We start from the raw sequence: 19,828 nt of genomic DNA, 5'->3' as shown, positions 1-19,828 counted from the left end.
GAAGCCAATATTAGCGCCGAGAGAGCAGAGTGTCTAACTTGTGCCCCTCAAATACTTTAGGCAATAGAATTAGCCACGAGAGGTCATTGTTCTCAACGTAGATAGAGGGTATTGAGTTTAGTAATTAGTATGTAGACTACGTGCTAAGTAAATCAGTATAACGTAGAAGCAGAAATCAAAAACTAAACGGTAAGAGACGCAGATTCACTCTCAGAAGGGAAGCATAAACCCAATTTGTCACCGATTTTTCTGGCCTGCTTTACGGTTGCCGTACGTATTTAGATTTGACAAATATCACTGTAATACGCTGCGCTTCTCAGATGAGTCAAAGGGACTTCACAGATCCACACGCGCAATATATGACGCACATACATACATGAAAGGCTTTTCCTTAAAGTTTTGAGAGTAATATTCACCAGCGAACCAGAAAGGCTAGAAAGAAGTGGTTTCCCGCGGGAACAGTGGTGAAGCGTCTTCGCTGTGGTTCAGTGAGTGTCCGGGCAGTCTGACAGAGAGAGAACCGCGTTTCTTGTGTAGTGTATTTTTCGTGGCTCGTCGAGATTCAAGATACAGCGGTAAACCGAGCAGCAACGCGCATCCAAATTTTGATTTAGACTGAAAATATCGGGCTCTGTAAAGGTGAGAGTAATTCGGCAAGCATTACGCGAGGAAGCCATATACCAACTGTGAATTTACGAGTGGGCGAAGATATTTCGGGAGAGCCGAGAAAATTTCGACGACAACGACCCCCTCCAGTGTCTCTCAACAACCCAAAAGCAGGAATATGTGCAGCAATGCGAAAGGTTTTGAATGGGGAAGATGAGAATAGTAATATGCCAAATTTGAATGTTTATTGCATTCTAAGAGACATATTAAAGAAGAGAAGAGTATGCGCAAAGATAGTGCCGGATGTACTGACCAAAATCCAGAAGGAATTAGGTATTTTGAAATGTTGCGAGCTGTTGAGAAACGTAGAAAGTGGCCCTAATTTTTTGGACAGAGTTATGTCAGGCGCCGAGACATGGATTTTCAGTTAAGCTCGTTCTAACAAATAGTAATTACCGTTCCTGATTTATTTACGTATCTACTTCCCAACCATATTTTGTAATCATTCACTTACTGCCATTACTGTCCAATGACGATGAAGTTTTTGTACGCGCTGTCATCTACTCCTTTGCTATTGTGTTTGATCTCTTAATCTTTGTTTGTACCTAATTTTCAAACATTTTGAGTAACTGTGTAGTGACTTACTTTGGTATGAGTTTAGTAGATTAACGATTATGTTCGCAAAATCGATTATCGCAATCGACTCAGGCGAAGTATTAACATTAAATGTTTACAGTTCCACCGAAACCGTCGTGTCTGCATAGCCTAATGCACACAAAATGTCGTGTCTGCTCGCCACATTTCCGCTGGGCGGTCGGCAGAATGTTTGTGATCGGTATCTCTGTGTTTGGTCTCTGAAACGATTGCAGGGTAGGCAGTTCTCTGAAATACTTGTTGAGAGAAAAATTCGACACACTGCTCCGTTTATGAGCTAATTAGAATTGAAGGTAGCCACTCAGGCCGTTGCTCGCGCAAATTTAAGCGCTCCACCAGAGATGGTATCGGCAAACGCGTCTTTCTTTTGAGTTCTTAAAACTGAACAAGAGAGCGATGCAAAAGTTGGACGTAGGTCGGCAGTAAGGCTCGAACCCGAGCCAAAGGCTGACCAGTCTCGTGCGTTATCATTTACGCTATGAGAACAACTTTCCGGCCGGAGTGGCCGTGCGGTTCTAAGCGCTACAGTCTGGAACCGAGCGACCGCTGCGGCCGTAGGTTCAAATCCTGCCTCGGGCATGGATGTGTGTGATGTTCTTTGCTTAGTTAGGTATAATTAGTCCTAAGTTCTAGGCGACTGATGACCACAGAAGTTAAGTCGCATAGTGCTCAGAGCCATTTGAACCATTTTTTGCGAACAACTTGAAACTTCTTTATTATGTTTTTACTTACTCGATCTGAAACAACTGAGAAGGTGAAACTTCTACGTTATTTAATTCTGAAACTGCTGAGTGAAACTGAACGTACTGGGCCTACTTTCTCTTTACTTATTCTTATCATCTCAGAACTGACCCACAATATCCTGGTGCAACGCAATCTCGTTGGTCAAAAATGATAACCTGACTTCAAATAATTAATAAAAAAGAATGGCCACTAGAAGAAAACCTAACAATAACCCATACATTTTATGTCTCTTACCTCACAGAAAATCTTCATTACACGAACTACAGCAATGCCGCAAGCACCAGTACTGTCAGGTAAATAAAAGATTCTAACTACCGAAAGCTCGAGCTACTAATAGGCATGTGGTTAGCAAAGGAAAGATTTAGTTGCAGAGCAAACAATGTATTTACCAGATTTTACCTTAATCAAGTGACAAAAAAATTATGTAATCAAAAAAATTATATAATCATCAGTATTAAATCTCCATGACGGAAATACATCCAGACCGTCCTCTCGCACTAATAGTGCAAACGTCCAACACCGCTAATTATTAACTTCTAACCTCCATCACTGGTGACTACTCACTCCCAAACTCCATCACTGCTGGCTGTTCACCTCCGACTGCGAGTCCGACCAGCCACAGAGTCTCTTACAGAATGCACACAGCGCTGTCAGAGTTATTAATGCAGAGCGCTACATAGTGCTGCCACCATACAAACACATAAACAGCCTACTTACAAACTGACTAATCGCATCTGGCGGGCTGCTTGAATATGCGCGCACAGTGGCCTCATTGGCTAACTTAAATGATAACTCGCAACCAGCGCACAGTATCGAATTTCTTTTTTCTAAACCTACCCTGCAACCCTTATAAGCTTTTCAGAGTGTTTCTGACCAACCTATATGTTACAACCAGACCGCTTGTTTGTTGATTTGATCCAAATTATTATTGAGGATTTAGGTTAAGACTGTTGGCAGTATTGAGTGCTTATTATATTCTTCAGCTTTAGTCTAATTTCTTGTTTTGTTTAGTGGTGGCAACCTTAAGATGTTCCTCAGATCGAAACCGGTCGTAACACAATAAATGCGTTATAATAGAGCTGAGGTGGTTTTCACTGATCATTAAAATTATACCAAAAAGACGGAAGTCTATTTGGCTTATTACTTTTACTTTACCACATTTACATATGCTTGTAGTCAGATCTGGAGATTAACTAGTGTAAAATATTGTGATCCACAATAACACGGAGTTGTGCGACATGAACGAAAGTTTGTAGACGTGTTTCTAAATCTTAAAAATGATGTGTATTCAGATTTCGCACCCGTCGCGTAAGAGTAGCGCTAGTACCGCCACTATTACGATGCAAATCAGGTTTGCTTTAAATACACTCTGTAACGGTCATTAGCGTTAGTTGCCCTGGAGATCGGACGTGGTGTGTTGATGTTGGTCAAGTATACCTCTGAGCCGACGAATTCGCCATTATCAACATCCCACTGAGTTTGGACGCGGTCTTGTAATAGACCTACGACGAGCTAGATGTTCCTTCTATGATATTGTAGAAAGACTTGCAGGGAATGTAGCCACTTTACATTACTGCCGAGCGGTTGTCACGAGAATGTTCTGTCGCAAGAAGACCGGGCTCTGGACGGCAAAGTAGTTCTAGCGAGCGCAAAGACCCCAGTGTTCGGCGTATGGCTCTGGCGCATCGTAATGCATCTGTAACAGTAACTTGAGCAGCAGTTGGAACCACACTGACATAATGAACTGATACAAGTCAGCTACTTCAAGGACAATTTCGAGGCAGACGCCCAAAGATTGCTTTCCACTGAACCCAAATTACCGCCATCAGCGGCTGGAGTGGTGTCAAGCGAAAACTCATTGGAGGGCAAGATGTAGGACTGTTGTGTTTTCTGATGAAAGCTGGTTCTTCCACGGTGCCAGTGGTTAGTATGAGGTCAATGGGGGGCATCAGCCAAACTGTCTGTAATGCACACTGGACCTAAACCCAGAGTTATGGTCTAAGGTGTGGTTTTTATATGACGGCAGGAGGACTGCCGTAGTTATCCCACGCACCCTCACTACAAAACTGTATGTCAATCTGGTGATCAGACCTGATGTGCTGTCATTCATAATCAGCATTCCAGAGGGTACTTACCAGCAGGATAACGCTCGCCCACATACTGCTGTTATAACCCTACATCCTCTACAGAATATCGACATGTTGCCTTCGCCTGCTCGATCACCAGATCTGTCTCCAATCGAGCACTTAGAGGGCATTATCGGACAACATCTCCAGCCTCACCCATAAACAGTGTTAACTGTCCCAGTATTGACCGACCAAGTAGAAGGGGCATGGAACTCCATACCACAAACTGATATCCGACATCTGTACAACACAATACATGCATGTATTCAAAATTCTGGCAGTTACAACGGGTACTAATGTACCAGTAATTCACATTTGAGATGGCTTATCTCACGCTTACAGTAACCTGTGATCTTGCAATGTTAATCAGTTACTCTACATTAATTATTTTTTGGTGTTGCTGTTTCTTCCGTCCGTATAAGATCAGTGTTCCAGTACGACCAGAGTTTTACGAAGGTTTCCCTTGCTTGTGACACAATTGGTAATTCCATGCCTCTGATTTTCCATTGGGACCACTATGTCCCATTCCCAGTCTACTATGATGTTTCCTTTAACGGGACCGCTACTCTAGAATGGGCCAGACCACAAGCATCCAGATCTGTACTTTGGTGAAAGGCAAGTGTGAAAATAGTGCTGTTCTCGAGTGCTTAAAAGTGCCCCGAGCCTGTTGGAGACTTTACGAGAGTGCCGCTCACTGTGTGGTGGCGTTAATGCAAACTCCTTACCAAATTATAGAGATTAACGCAGGGTGGCGTAAGGTGGAAACGTTATATTACCATGTAATGTATGTCAAGTATACAACGCAGTTTTATGGGAAAGGCTCCACGTGAGATTCAGGACAGTATTCCCTTCTTTCATTTAACACACGTACATCGTTTTAAAGGACAGGCGCAATTAAAACAGGTAAGATATTTTAAAATTTAACAAAATTAGAGGATTCCCATAGATTTACATTAGCAACAACTCGTCACTCTGAGCAGTCAAGTCAGCGCTAGAACCAACGTTGAAGACCATTGTATTCATCAACAACATACCATTTCTTTGTCCGCCAGGTTGACATTACAGTTTCGCAATGACGTGGTGCAAAATTCACTTGTATCACAGGTATTTTACTACTCGTTAATTAAGCTCCCTCGCCCATCTAACCCCTCTCCCTCCCCTCTCACACTCATACATACTTCTCACATTTCACTGTCCTTAGACTAAAACTATTTTATTCCAACAATTAAAGTGTATTCAAGTCTGTACCCTTGCATCAGCAGGCCTCAAAATATACTGCATTTGTTGGGGAAGTGTACGAAGTGTCGGAGTAATATCTTTCCCGTTTTCTCTTTTATTGCAGAATGCATCCACCAAGTTCGACATTTGGTACACTTTCGTGTTGTTCAGAATTTCCGTGATTTCACTGACAAGATGCGTAGTAAAGGCACGTACCGTAAGTGGAACGAGGAAACATGTGTCGTTGTTCGTCTTGAATCTATATGCTCACGGTTTTATTTATTTGTTATTTATTTATTGTAAGAGATTAGGGCCTTAAGATGTAGCTGTAGTTCCAAGTTATTTGCCAGCGTTGAATTTAACAGCGCTTAAATCTGTGTGCCTAATTGTGTAAGCGAAATTTAATGGATTTATTTTCGTAATCATGTGGATGACCTAACTCTTTTCAGTATTTGGGGTCAACAGCTGCTATAAAGACATTTTGCCTAAATCGATTTCTAATTGGGTTAGATTATCTGCAAACATTTTAAAAGGGCTGCTCCGGAACACCACAGGCCCAACAACACTTCTTTTGGAAACACCAAATATCACTTGTATTTTATTCGATGAATTTCCGTCGATTACTACCTGCTGCGACCTTTCTGAGAGGAATTCACGAATTCTGTCGCAAAGCTGAAGCGGTATTCCTTAGGCACGGAAACTGATTACATGTCCCTTGTGAGGAATGGTACCAAAAGTCTCCTGGAAATCTATAAATATGGAATCAATTGGAGATCTCCTTTCGACAGCACTCATTATTTCATGCGAATAACAAGGAAGTTTGACAATAACTATATTTTCTGAACCTGTGCTGATTGTATGTCAGTAGGTAGTTACCTTCGAGGTGATTCATAATGTTCGAACACACTATATGTTTGTTGTGGTGTCGCCGCCAGACACCACACTTGCTAGGTGGTAGACTTTACATCGGCCGCGGTCCGGTAGTATACGTCGGACCCGCGTGTCGCCACTATCAGTGATTGCAGACCGAGCGCCGCCACACGGCAGGTCTAGAGAGACTTCCTAGCACTCGCCCAGTTGTACAACCGACTTTGTTAGCGATGGTTCACTTACAAAATACGCTCTCATTTGCCGAGACGATAGTTAGCACAGCCTTCAGCTACGTCATTTGCTACGACCTAGCAAGGCGCCATGTTAAGTAACTATTGATATTGTGAATCATGTATCGTCAAGAGCTACATTCATCATTAATGGATTAAAGTTAAGTATTCCACCAGCTACGTCCGTTTTTGTAAATTCTAATTTCCTTGTCCTGTTCCAGACCTCACGCCAGCCTGTGTGAGCTAAAACGCGTGCATTTCGGCCTCCTCTAGTAACACGGTGTTGGCTCTCCTGCCAACCACAACATTTGTAATTCCTACTGCAATCCATAGTCGGAGATGTGAGTCAGTAATTTAGCTGATTACTTTCCTTTCTTGAGTATTGGTGTGACTTATGCTACTTTGCTGTCTTTCGGTACGGATATTTCGTCGAGCGAGTGGCTGTGTATGATTGCTAAGCAGGGGCTATTGCATCAGCGTACTCTGAAAGGAACCCAACTGGTATGCTACCTGGATCTGAAGATATGCTTTTTGTTAATTCCTATAAGCTACTTAGCTACACCGAGGATCTCTGCTTCTAAGTTGCTCATGTTACCAACTGTTCTTGATTCGAATTCTGGAACATTTACTTCGTCTTCTTCGGTGAAAGAATTTCTGTAAACTATATTAAACAACTCAGGTTTGGCAGCACTGTGATTGGCAATATTACCATTGATACCACGCAGTGAAGCTATAAATTGTGTTTCGTCTCTGCTGTACTTTACATACGAGGAGAAAATCTTTGAATTTTATGTCACATTTCAAGACAGAGATTCATTGTGGAAGCTACTAAGAAAATCTCTCATTGAAGTCGGCACCTAATTTGAAGCTTTAAAAAGTCATCGTCCATACCGTAGATTTTGTGTTTTTTATATTTAGCAAGTTTTTTTCGTTACTTGTGTAACTCTATTCGGACCTGTTTTGTATACCCTGGGGGAATAGTAACATCATTTATTAATTTATTGCGTAAAAATCTCTTGCCTCAGATATTATTTTATGGAATTCATTTTTACATAATAAGTTGAGAATTAGAGGAAACTGTCTCTTAGCAAGGCGTAAGCTAATTTTTTACCTGCTATTTGAAATGGAAATATTTTGCGTTTACTTTTGGTGAATTTTTGATGTTCCGGTGGTCAGTCTCACTGCAACGATCTGTATCCATCATTATGCTAACAGTTTGCTCAGGTTTAATTGTTGGTGAGGGCTCAAGTATGTTTCCGTAAACTTTTACATTTCGAGTGGGCTCCTGAAGAATCCGCAAACAGATGGTGCCCACGACTTCCATGTCCTACGTTAGCTGGACGGCTGTAGAGTCATGAAGAAAAGTGGACCGCAATATTAAACAACAGAATAAATTGCCAAAATCTTTAAAAAGCAGAGCTCCTACTAGCCGGTATAAACTATAGGGAAAAGAAAATGATAACAAAGGGAACTAAGAATAACAATAATATCGATTAGTTTAGCACATTTGATGCCATATTTAGTACCATCAAAAACGGAAGTGATAATTCGAGAGGAGAAAATTGAAACGGCAGTGATAATAAATGCTAGAAGAGAACTGTGGGGTTCTGCCCTTTTGTCTTTCATCGGGTGCCTAAAGGATGCTGCTTCCTCAAATAGCTATACAACAATTTGAAAAATCCACGTTAATGGTTTTTATACCTATAAAGCAAATTGACAAGACTTTACTTTGATTTAGAAGAACGGGTCGCAAAAGATTGGCGACCTGCTAACACTCAGTGTCCTTCGCTATATACAGTGTCCATATCAGGAACAAATCTCAGTATCACAGTCAGGATGACGTCTCTTCTGTGTGTTCTCTGCTGGTGCCGGTGTACTACTGTTTAGCCGAGGCTGGCAGGAGCGGCGCTTGTATTCTGTACTTGTGGAGGCCACCCCTGTCGTGGTGACGTCCTGATCAGCGTGCAACTGGCTGACGTCGTCTCATAGTCCTCTCTGCTCTTCCGTTCTATACCTTCGTGCCGGAGCTTGTCGTTAGGCCGGAACAAAAACACAATTTAAATAGATGACTCTGTGTACAAGGGAGAGGAGTAAGTGGTGGGGGAGGGGTGTCTGACTGGTTGGTTGGTTGATTTGAGGAAAGGGACCAAAAAGCGAAGGCCGCGCGGGATTAGCCGAGCGGTCTGAGGCGCTGCAGTCATGGACTGTGCGGCTGGTCCCGGCGGAGGTTGGAGTCCTCCCTCGGGCATGGGTGTGTGTGTTTGTCCTTAGGATAATTTAGGTTAAGTAGTGTGTAAGCTTAGGGACTGATGACCTTAGCAGTTAAGTCCCATAAGATTTCACACACATTTGAACATTTCACACAAAAAGCGAGGTCATCAGATGGGGGAAGGCTAGGGTAGGAAGTCGGCCGTGCCCTTTCAAAGGAACCATCCCGACGTTTGTCTGAAGCGATTAGAGAAATCATGGAAAACCTAAATTTGGATGGCCAGGCGCGGGTCTGAACTGTCGTCCTTCCGTATGCGAGTCCAGTGTGCTAGGATGTCTGACAAAAGAGAGCTGCTGACAGTTATGTGGAAGCAACAGCTACTGTTAGTAAATGGGCTATTCGCTGTCTATTGAAGTTTAAAAAGTGTTTAATTTCTCTGAAAATTGGAGAAACACCGTCATAAAACCTTGTTCCTGACACACAAAGTGGTTTTGAGGAGAGGGCTGTGTTGTGTGTGTTCTAGTGCGGGCTTTACTTCGTCGACAACGAATATTTCTGCTGTTATGTTTACGTATAAAGGCGGAAGATAACTAAGAGGAGAGCCAATGATTGTGAAGGCGATAAACATGGGATATGGTTGTCTCTACGATTATTGACATGTATCCATAATAATTATAAGCAGCGGGGAGTGATTTTAGGATTTCGGTTGTAAACAGCGATGAGGGACAAATTGGTTGTTTTGAGAATTTGCTCAGTAGACTTCCAATAAAATCTATATGTACATCTACGTCGGCAAGATTACTCAGCAATACAAAGTTAAATGTCTGGTAGATCGTTCATCGAAACATCTTTGCCGGCCGTAGAAGCCGAGCGGTTCTAGGCGCTTCAGTTTGGAACCGCGCGACCGCTACGGTCGCAGGTTCGAATCCTGCCTCGGGCATTGATGTGTGTGCTGTCCTTAGGTTAGTTAGGTTTAATTAGTTCTAAGTTCTAGGGGACTGATGACCTCAGATGTTAAGTCCCATAGTGTTCAGAGCCATTTGTAACATTTTTGAAACATCTTTAAGCTACTTCTCTACCGTCCCACTCTCGTACAGCGTGCGAGAAAAACGAACATGTCTTTCCGTGGGAGCTCTGATTTCTCTTATTTGATTATGATGATGATTTCCCCCGTAAATAGATAGACGCCAACAAAATTTTTCATCTTTGAGGAGAAATCTGGTGACTGAAATTTCATGACAAGGTCCTACCGCAGCGAAAACCGCCTTTGTTTTAACGACTGCCACTCAAGTTTCCGTGGGAGCTCTGATTGATCTTATTTTATTATGATGATGTTTTCTCCTTATGTAGGCAGAAAACAAAATTTTTCATCTCTGAGGAGATCAGCGTACGCCGATAGAAACCTGACTGGTATTCAATCTCGACCTGAGGCCTTGTCTTTCGTGTTTCAAGCTGCTTTGTTACACCTAGGCAATTGTTCTTGATTCGAATTTTGGAGTATTTACTTCGTCTTCTTTGGTGAAGGAATTTCCGAAAACTGGGATTAGTAATTCTGCTTTAGTGGCACTTTCATCAGTAACATTACTAATGTTATAGCGCAGTAAAGGTTCTGATCTTGTCTTCCCGCTGGTGTACTTTACAAACGACCAGAATCTTTTTGAGCTGTCTGCCAAATTTAGAGACAGTTTCGTTTTGGAAACTATTATAAGCTTCCGCATTGATGTTCGCACCAAATTTCGAGCGAGGTGTAAAACATCGCCAGTCTTGGTTTATGTTGTGTTAAATTTGGCATGCTTTCTTCTTTACTTGTGCAGCAGTATTTTGACCTGTTTTCTTTACCGTGGTGGATCAGTACCATATCATAAATAACATACCTTAAGTTCATGCAATGTGATGATTTTTATTCAGATGTGTCATTGTTTTCAAAGTACTGCGCTGAAAAGGTATTTGAATGTTGTGCAGGTGTGGTTAAATTTAATGGAGCTAAACTTCTAACTGTTGTTATTTATAGATCCCCAGACTCTGGTTTCACAACATTTTTGCTAAAGCTAGAGGAGGTTCTTGGTTCACCTTATAGGAAATACAAAAAGTTAGTTATATGTGGTGACTTCAACATTAATTCTATAAGTGATTGTGGAAGGAAAATGATGCTGGTAGACCTCCTTAATTCATATAATCTTACGCAAACCGTATTATTTCCAACGAGAGTTCAAGGGAACAGTAGAACAACCACAGATAACATTTTTGTTCATTCCTCATTACTAGAATTGCATTCTGTTAGCAAAAAGGTGAATGGCCTTTCAGATCATGATGCACAAATTTTAGCTCTAAAAGATTTTTGTGCTGAAACACATGTTAAATATAGTTATCAACTGTTTAGGAAAGCTGATCCAGTTGCTGTAGAGACCTTTGTAAACCTTATCAAGGAACAAGAGAGGCAAGATGTTTATAGCGCTGATACAATAGATGATAAATATAATGCTTTTCTCAAGACTTTTCTCGTGCTCTTTGAAAGATGCATTCCGTTAGAACGTTCAAAACATCAAAACGTTAGAAACAGTCAAAATCTAAATTCAGCAGCCCATTACAAACAGTATTGTAAGAAGCTTAAAAATGTTTTTAGGGAGGCAAAAAGTATGTGGTATGCAGATAGAATAGCTAAGTCTCATGATAAAATTAAAACCATATGGTCAGTCGTAAAGGAAGTTGCTGGTCTGCAGAGACAGGTCGAGGATATAGAATCAGTGCGTAGTGGGAATGTCCGTGTTACTGATAAGTCGCATATATGTACAGTATTTAATAATCACTTTCTGAATATAGCAGGTGAACTAAATAGAAACTTAGTCCCAACAGGGAATCATATAGCGCTCTTAGAAAAACGTGTTCCGAGACTGTTACCTGAAATGCTCCTCCATGATACTGACAAGAGGGAGATGGAGTTAATAATTAAATCACTAAAGACCAAGAACTCTCATGGATATGACGGGGTATCTAGCAGAATACTGAAGTATTTTTCTATGTATGTTAGCCCAATACTTAGCCATACCTGTAACTTTTCCTTTAGGAGTGGTCGGTTTCCTGACCGATTAAAGTACTCGGTAGTGAAGCCACTTTATAAAAACGGAGACAGGGATAATGTTGACAATTTTAGACCTATTTCTATGCCATCGGTGTTTGCTAAAGTTATCGAGAAGGTTGTATATACAAAGTTGCTGGAGCATTTAAATGCACATAATTTGCTGTCAAATGTACAGTTTGGTTTTAGAAATGGTTTAACAACTGAAAATGCTATATTCTCTTTTCTCTGTGAGGTTTTAGACGGATTAAATAAAAGGCTGCGAACGCTGTTTTCTTTGATTTAACGAAGGCTTTTGACTGTGCTGACCACAAAATATTACTGCAGAAGTTGGAGCATTATGGAGTAAGGGGAGTAGCTTACAATTGGTTCACCTCTTACTTTAAGAACAGAAAGCAGAAAGTAATTCTCCGCAATATTGAGAGTGGTAGTGATGTTCAGTCCCAATGGGGCAATGTTAAGTGGGACGTTCCCCAAGGGTCGGTGCTGTGGCCACTGCTGTTTCTTATTTATATAAATGATATGCCTTCTAGTATTACAGGTGATTCAAATATATTTCTGTTTGCTGATGACACCAGCTTGGTAGTGAAGGATCTTGTGTGTAATATTGAAACAGTATCAAATAATGTAGTTGTGGAAAATAATTTGATGCTAAATCACAGTAAGATTCAGTTTTTACAGTTTCTAACAATTCAACAAGAACCGATATTTTGATCAGACAGAATGGGCATATTATAAGCGAGACGGAACAGTTCAAGTTCCTAGGCGTTCGGATAGATAGAAAGCTGTTGTGGAAAGCCCATGTCCAGGATCTTGTTCAGAAACTAAATGCTGCTTTATTTTCCATTAGAACAGTATCTGAAATAAGTGACAGTTCAACACGAAAAGTAGTCTACTTCGCATATTTCCATAAGCTTAAGTCGTATGGTATTATTTTTTGAGGTAATTCTTCTGATCCAAAAAGGGAATTTTTGCCTCAAAAACGGGCTGTTCGAGCTATATGTGGTGTAAGTTCGAGAATCTCTTGTCGACCCCTATTCAATAGTCTGGGAATTCTGACATTGCCTTCACAGTATATATTTTCTTTAATGTCGTTTGTTGTTAGCAATATTAGCTTATTCCCAAGAGTTAGCAGGTTTCACTCAGTTAATACTAGGCAGAAATCAAATCTGCATGTGGAGTGCACTTCCTTGACTCTTGTGCAGAAAGGAGTGCAGTATTCTGCTGCGTCCATTTTCAATAAGCTACTACAAGAACTCAAATATCTTAGCAGTAGCCCAAACTCTTTTAATTCCAAACTGAAGAGTTTCCTCATGGCTCACTCCTTCTATTCTGTCGAGGAGCTCCTGGAAGAGCTAAAAAATTAAGCAAATTCCAGTGTTACATTGTTGATTTTCTTTATTTAAACTTACGACTTGTCGCCTGAATATGTTTTTTATATTTCATTTTATCTGTTTCTACTATCCTGTTATAATTTCATGTATTGACTCGTTCCATTACCATGGAGACTTCTCCTTAATTTGGTCCCACAGAACAATAAATAAATAAGTAAAAAATAAAATTAAAAATCTACAGTAACGACGTACAAATTTTGTTCTTAAAATTTCATCAAGGGTTACTTAACATTGTTTACTTGCATATTGAGTGTGATCAGCAAGAGTTAGCATTGTCTTACCACTATTTACTTGCTGGGCGATTTAGTACATAATTGGTAGCATTCCCTTCACACAGATCAGGAACGCGTTTCGAGAGCCAATGTTGACGTTATCAGGTTGTAAAACTTAACTGAAGAGGTTATAATGCTAAAAGGTCTACCAACACAACTGTGACGTTCACGAAATAAAATGGAATAAAAGCATATTGGACTACGAGTCCTTGTCCTTCAAGTTAACATCGACGACTTCTATCAATGGCCGTCCCATCTCACACCGAGCACTGATGCGGGGTCCATCAGTGTCAAGTTGGCGTTTCAGCAGAGGTACGGGTGTTGCTGTGAACTGACGTGTCCACGGTTTTACTGCTTCAGAGCAGCTATTGGCTCAACCGTAATGCTCAGCCATTGGTGGCACACATTTTCCTTATTTCCTAAATGGTCGATAGTTAGTTTATAGCTACTTCGTCAAAGAGGTATTGAAAATACGTAATTGTATCTACCTTAAAATATTTCTACAAAGGCGTTAAGAAACTACTTTAGTTGACATAATCGTCTTGAGAGATTCAGTAACTGTATAAATATTTAAGATAATTCTCATGTATTGTTCCGTCTCAGTTGCACATTTGTTATTACATTACATGTTTAGATCGCCCTGGGTCATCTTCAGATCTAAGAAGTAGCGTCAGTAGTCCGTCTTTTCTCCTCAGAACCACATATCAGAGTAAGTTAAGGAAACTCATTCCATTGTCATTTACTTGTGCATGCAGAACATTGGCATTCGTGAATGGCGATCGCTCATTCTTCCAATAAGAAGAGTTTCCTTCACTCCTTTCCTAAGTGAATGGCTTCTATTCACTAAAGGGGATGGCCGGCTCCATATTCATGAGTCGCAACAGCTGATTTGACATAATTACCCAATCTGAATGCATGTTTATGTTCCTTGTATCTCGTCTCTATTACTGCGTATCATCTCAAAAACGTAAAAATGATGGAATTGTTTCAGTGCTTTATACTAAGAAATGCATGTAACAATTTTTGCAGTAATAAAGTAGGACAACTTGTGTATGATTCATCTCGATCTGAAATTGATTTTAGCAAGTATCTTACTGCAGCATGTAGAATATCTTATAGATGACCTTCACCATTTCTACCATTAACCTGTGACGTAAATTCACGTAAACTTTCCTAGGGGACACGTTATTTATTGCTTCAATAAATATTCACATTTACACGATTAGCAATCGGATTTGCATTCAAAAATATATTCAAGATCTTGACGTGAGTTGTAGTTATAAACATAATTATCAGATTCGTGGAAATCGTCCCTGAAAAGCATTTTCGTGGCACGAACACCGCATGCGTTACTATTACTGGCAACCGTGTTTTCGGCACTTCTCACTGTTTGCATGCACTCACTCTGACAAAGACACCATGAACAAGAGTCTGAAATTTGAGACAGAATTGTCATACTATGGTTTTTCGTGGAAGTGTCATCTATTATGAAAAAAGCACATCATTATCAATGATATACACCAATAACTCTGTTTCCAAAAGAATGTTCCTTATCGCTTTTTAGAGACTACATCTTCACACGATGGAAATAGCATCATCGTTTCTTCCAGCCAGCGTGAGCTCTCTCACGAAATTCCACGAAAAATATCCCCATAAACGAGAATTGGTTGTATTAGTGATTCCACGAGATTCCTTTTGAGCTCGAGAGGGAATACTACTACTTATTTCTGCAGGGAACGAAATTATTGTAGCAGAAGACTTTCACAACTTCGATGTTGCAAAACTAACTCGAGATTTTCGAACACTGATGTGACGCCCCATGCTTAATTGCAGGCCATTTCGTACAAACACGAACAGCACTCTATCATACCCTGTGGTTATAATTAAAGTGCAGCTACTCATGCAGGTACAGTGTCAGACGTAATGATCGTACTTCAGCGAAACTTGACAGATGTGCTAAGGCGTCAATGTGGAACCGACTTACTCTGGTAAAACAGTAGTTCCAGTTTTGCCCACCAAGAGCAATTCTGGCACTGTGAATACAAGAAAGATGGAGAGAAATGTTTCCATGTGTAATGTGGAATGGGACGTGGACAGAAAATGTCGTACCGGCGTGCGATGGATAATGTTCATATTATTACTAACCCTTATACTCGTAACTTGTCAAATGACAACAGGGATGTCATACTGTAACGGTAACACCGACCACCTAAAATGGCAGTCGATGCTAACATTAAACCTCTGTGAGGAATTTTTGAGAAAGTTGTGAGCGTGAGATAACATAATGAGAACAGAGCAATCAGGCTGGGATTCGTTTTCGAAAGACTCTAGCAGAGTATCACCTACAGTAAATAGGTGGGTCAGGAACGGCCGTTGTTCCAGCAGAAAAGCAAGTTGTAACAATACTATCGGTCACCAGACTAATTAGGCATTCTTGTGTCAAGCAATATAATAAAGCATAAGGCAGTGCTAAAGTTAACCTAACCTTCGTGACACACACACTAATCTATTTCTTCACATCTGTTCACACTACAACACAGTAACCTAACCTAGCATATAAATGCACGACTAACTTGGAAATCAGACAAACAAATGGCCAAAGAGATAGCAAACAGTAACATATGCCTTTCAACAAAACGGACCTTAAATGAACTAGATGCAGCAGTGTATAGAACCAGTCACCAACACCCATGCAACTAATAACAATACTAAACAGGGACGAGCATGAAAGGATTCTGACTTAAATTAGGGAGTCTGTTAATGATCATACTCTACAACATCATTCCTTATTACAAGGCCTCTGTATCTGTGCATTAGCCAACTTGCAAATAGAAGCAATTAAACAGATAACGAATGTAACTACACTGACTCTGAAGGAGCCTTTGCTTTGCTTCATTAACTAACTAGCCTAGCACATGAGGGCCCTTAAACTTTCATGGTTTGATGAACCATGTTCATCAACAAAATTACACAAGGTTGTATGAGAAATAGCAAGTATTCTCATCAATAATTATTAATTAAGTACAGCACAACAAACCATAACTCTTTAAATAACAAATGTGCTCCAATAATCAGTCTTCTAACCTGCTCAAAGTATAGTTGGCTGTGCAAATGCCAACACAATATTAAATTCAAGTTCAAACACCTCTTCATGAAATGAACACTCATACAACTTTGTAATTCTGATCAAAGTGCATAGATGAAACAGTTAGTAATCTCTTTCACTTCAAATAAATGTTATTGTTCTTTTAAGTAACAACTTTACGATTTTCAGGCAGCTTTTCAAGTAAGGCAAATTATTTAAGAAAATTACTGCAGATTGAATTAAAAATGCACTGGAAGTGGAGCATTTCTCCACAATTTAGAAAGCAATGTCAACTATTTTTAAAGCTGCCGAGTAAGTCTTTCCATAATAAATTACGACAGTCGGAATTAATTCACTAGGACAGGATTCCTGTCCAGGTTTGTGATTTAGGATAATCGCGGGTGTGAGATGGAGATTTTAGCAATACCATTATTATTATTAAAGTTAACCAAATTTCACAAATATGTGGTCTATTTACAGAATGCCAAATACAAACAATTTAGTGGAAGGCTGGTGGCACTGGTGGCGTAATTTGCAGTGGCTGTTAACGTGGCGGCGATGCAGTAATTGCAGTAATGTTGGCCTCGCCCTGTCACAGATTTTGTTGGCGTCGGAATTATATTTTTACAGGCTCAAAAACCAACGCATGATAACAGTATCAGCAAATGCTGCAACTGAGACTCATAAATACTGCTCTTAAGCACCTCTGGCCTCAAAACTCCAAGAGTATGAGCCACAATGACCTGCTTCTGCTAGTGAGATGTTAACAAAGGCACTGCTCAGCCCAGACTCCTTCCCCGTCGCAAAGGACGAGTTTCGACTTGTGCGCCAACCACAGCTGTCGCACTCCGCCAGGTTACTTCCGTAGTTTCGGAGCTTCCCCACATCTTTTGCATTCAATCCTACGTTCTCTGTGGACCAAGTCATTATATAACAATAATTCCAGTAGTTATTTAAATCCAGAAACACATTTCAAACAACATCGTTCAAAAAATTCACTTAATTGAAACATGTATACATTGTTGTTGTTGTTGTTGTGGTCTTCAGTCCTGAGACTGGTTTGATGCAGCTCTCCATGCTACCCTGTCCTGTCCAAGCTTCTTCATCTCCCAGTATTTACTGCAACCTACATTCTTCTGAATCTGCTTAGTGTATTCATCTCTTGGTCTCCCTCTACGATTTTTACCCTCCACTCTGCCCTCCAATGCTAAATTTGTGACCCCTTGATGCCTCAGAACATGTCCTACTAACCAGTCCCTTCTTTTTGTCAAGTTGTGCCACAAACTCCTCCCCAATTCTACTCAACACCTCCTCATTAGTTATGTGATCTACCCATCTAATCTTCAGTATTCTTCTGTAGCACCACATTTAGAAAGTTTCTATTCTCTTCTTGTCCAAACTATTTATCGTCCATGTTTCACTTCCATACATGGCTATACTCCATACAAATACTTTCGGAAACGACTTCCTGACACTTAAATCTATACTCGATGTTAACAAATTTCTCTTCTTCAGAAACGCTTTCCTTGCCATTGCCAGTCTACATTTTATATCTTCTCTACTTCGACCATCATCAGTTATTTTTCTCCCCAAATAGCAAAACTCCTTTACTACTTTAAGTGTCTCATTTCCTAATCTAATTCCCTCAGCATCACCCGACTTAATTCGACTACATTCCATTATCCTCGTTTTGCTTATGTTGATGTTCATCTTATATCCTCCTTTCAAGACACTGTCCGTTCCGATCAACTGTTCTTCCAAGTCCTTCGCTGTCTCTGATAGAATTACAATGTCATCGGCGAACCTCAAAGTTTTAATTTCTTCTCCACGGATTTTAATACCTACTCCGAACTTTTCTTTTGTTTCCTTTACTGCTTGCTCAATATATAGATTGAATAACATTGGGGAGAGGCTACAACCCTGTCTCACTCCCTTCCCAACCACTGCTTCCCTTTCATGCCCCTCGACTCTTATAACTGCCATCTTGTATCTGTACAAATTGTAAATAGCCTTTCCCTCCCTGTATTTTACCTCTGCCGCCTTTAGAATTTGAAAGAGAGTATTCCAGTCAAGTCTAAGTCTACAAATGCTAGAAACGTAGGTTTGCCTTTCCTTAATCTTTCTTCTAAGATAAGTCGTAAGGTCAGTATTGCCTCACGTGTTCCAACATTTCTACGGAATCCAAACTGATCTTCCCCGAGGTCGGCTTCTACCAGTTTTTCCATTCGTCTGTAAAGAATTCGTGTTAGTATTTTGCGGCTGTGACTTATTAAACGGATAGTTCGGTAATTTTCACATCTGTCAACACCTGCTTTCTTTGAGATTGGAATTATTATATTCTTCTTGAAGTCTGAGGGTATTTCGCCTGTCTCGTACATCTTGCGCACCAGAGGGTCGAGTTTTGTCAGGACTGGCTCTTCCAAGGCTGTCAGTAGTTCTAATGGAATGTTGTCTACTCCCGGGGCCTTGTTTCGACTCAGCTCTTTCAGTGCTCAGTCAAACTCTTCACGCAGTATCGTATCTCCCATTTCATCTTCATCTACATCCTCTTCCATTTCCATAATATTGTCCTCAAATATATCGCCCTTGTATAGACTATGTATACATAGTCGAAGAATTTCCATGTCAGATACAGCATTCTATATAAGCAACACTACAAACTGAAATAGAAATATCGATACAGATACGAAGTAGGTAAAAAATAGGTGTTACATATAAACAGTGTACAGCGACAGATTTTCACGTGGTGACCAAAACTGGAACTAATATTTTTGGCTTCAATCGGTTCCGCATTAAAGTATTAGCTTGTTTATCACGTTCCGCTGCCGTACGATAATTACAGCACACAGAACCTCCGTGACAAGCTGCAATTTAATTATAACCACTTTGTATTTACCGGCGCAACACGGAGGTGAGTACGTGAACTCGTGATGTGGAGTTTTGTGACTTTACCCATCCGATTTCCCGTTATGTTAATTTCCCTAAATTGCTACGTACTTGCACGGAGACACAACTTATATCATATCCGGCACTGGTTACCCATCATTCCGAACCTGTAACAGTAAATGGTTAATGTCGTGTCGCTAATGATATCGTTATTCATGGTCCATTACAGCCTAAAAACGGACAACAGTGTTCTTTTGTAGTAAGAAAAAGTCCCGTCAGAAGCAAGAATTTACCTCCAGTTAATGAGCGTCATTTACGGAAATGTTAAGAGACCGTGGTTACCCAGCCTTTTTTCAATTCGTTTCTTACGCTCTGAATAAACAAAACAGTCGTGATAACGCCAGCGGATCGCGTTAATGGCTCGTTCTTACAGGGAGCGGAACATCCACGACTCACGT

The sequence above is a fragment of the Schistocerca piceifrons genome, unplaced genomic scaffold (genome assembly GCF_021461385.2).
Source record: "Schistocerca piceifrons isolate TAMUIC-IGC-003096 unplaced genomic scaffold, iqSchPice1.1 HiC_scaffold_1682, whole genome shotgun sequence".
NCBI classification, from domain to species: domain Eukaryota; kingdom Metazoa; phylum Arthropoda; class Insecta; order Orthoptera; family Acrididae; genus Schistocerca; species Schistocerca piceifrons.
Note: the sequence above shows the minus strand (reverse complement) of the source record.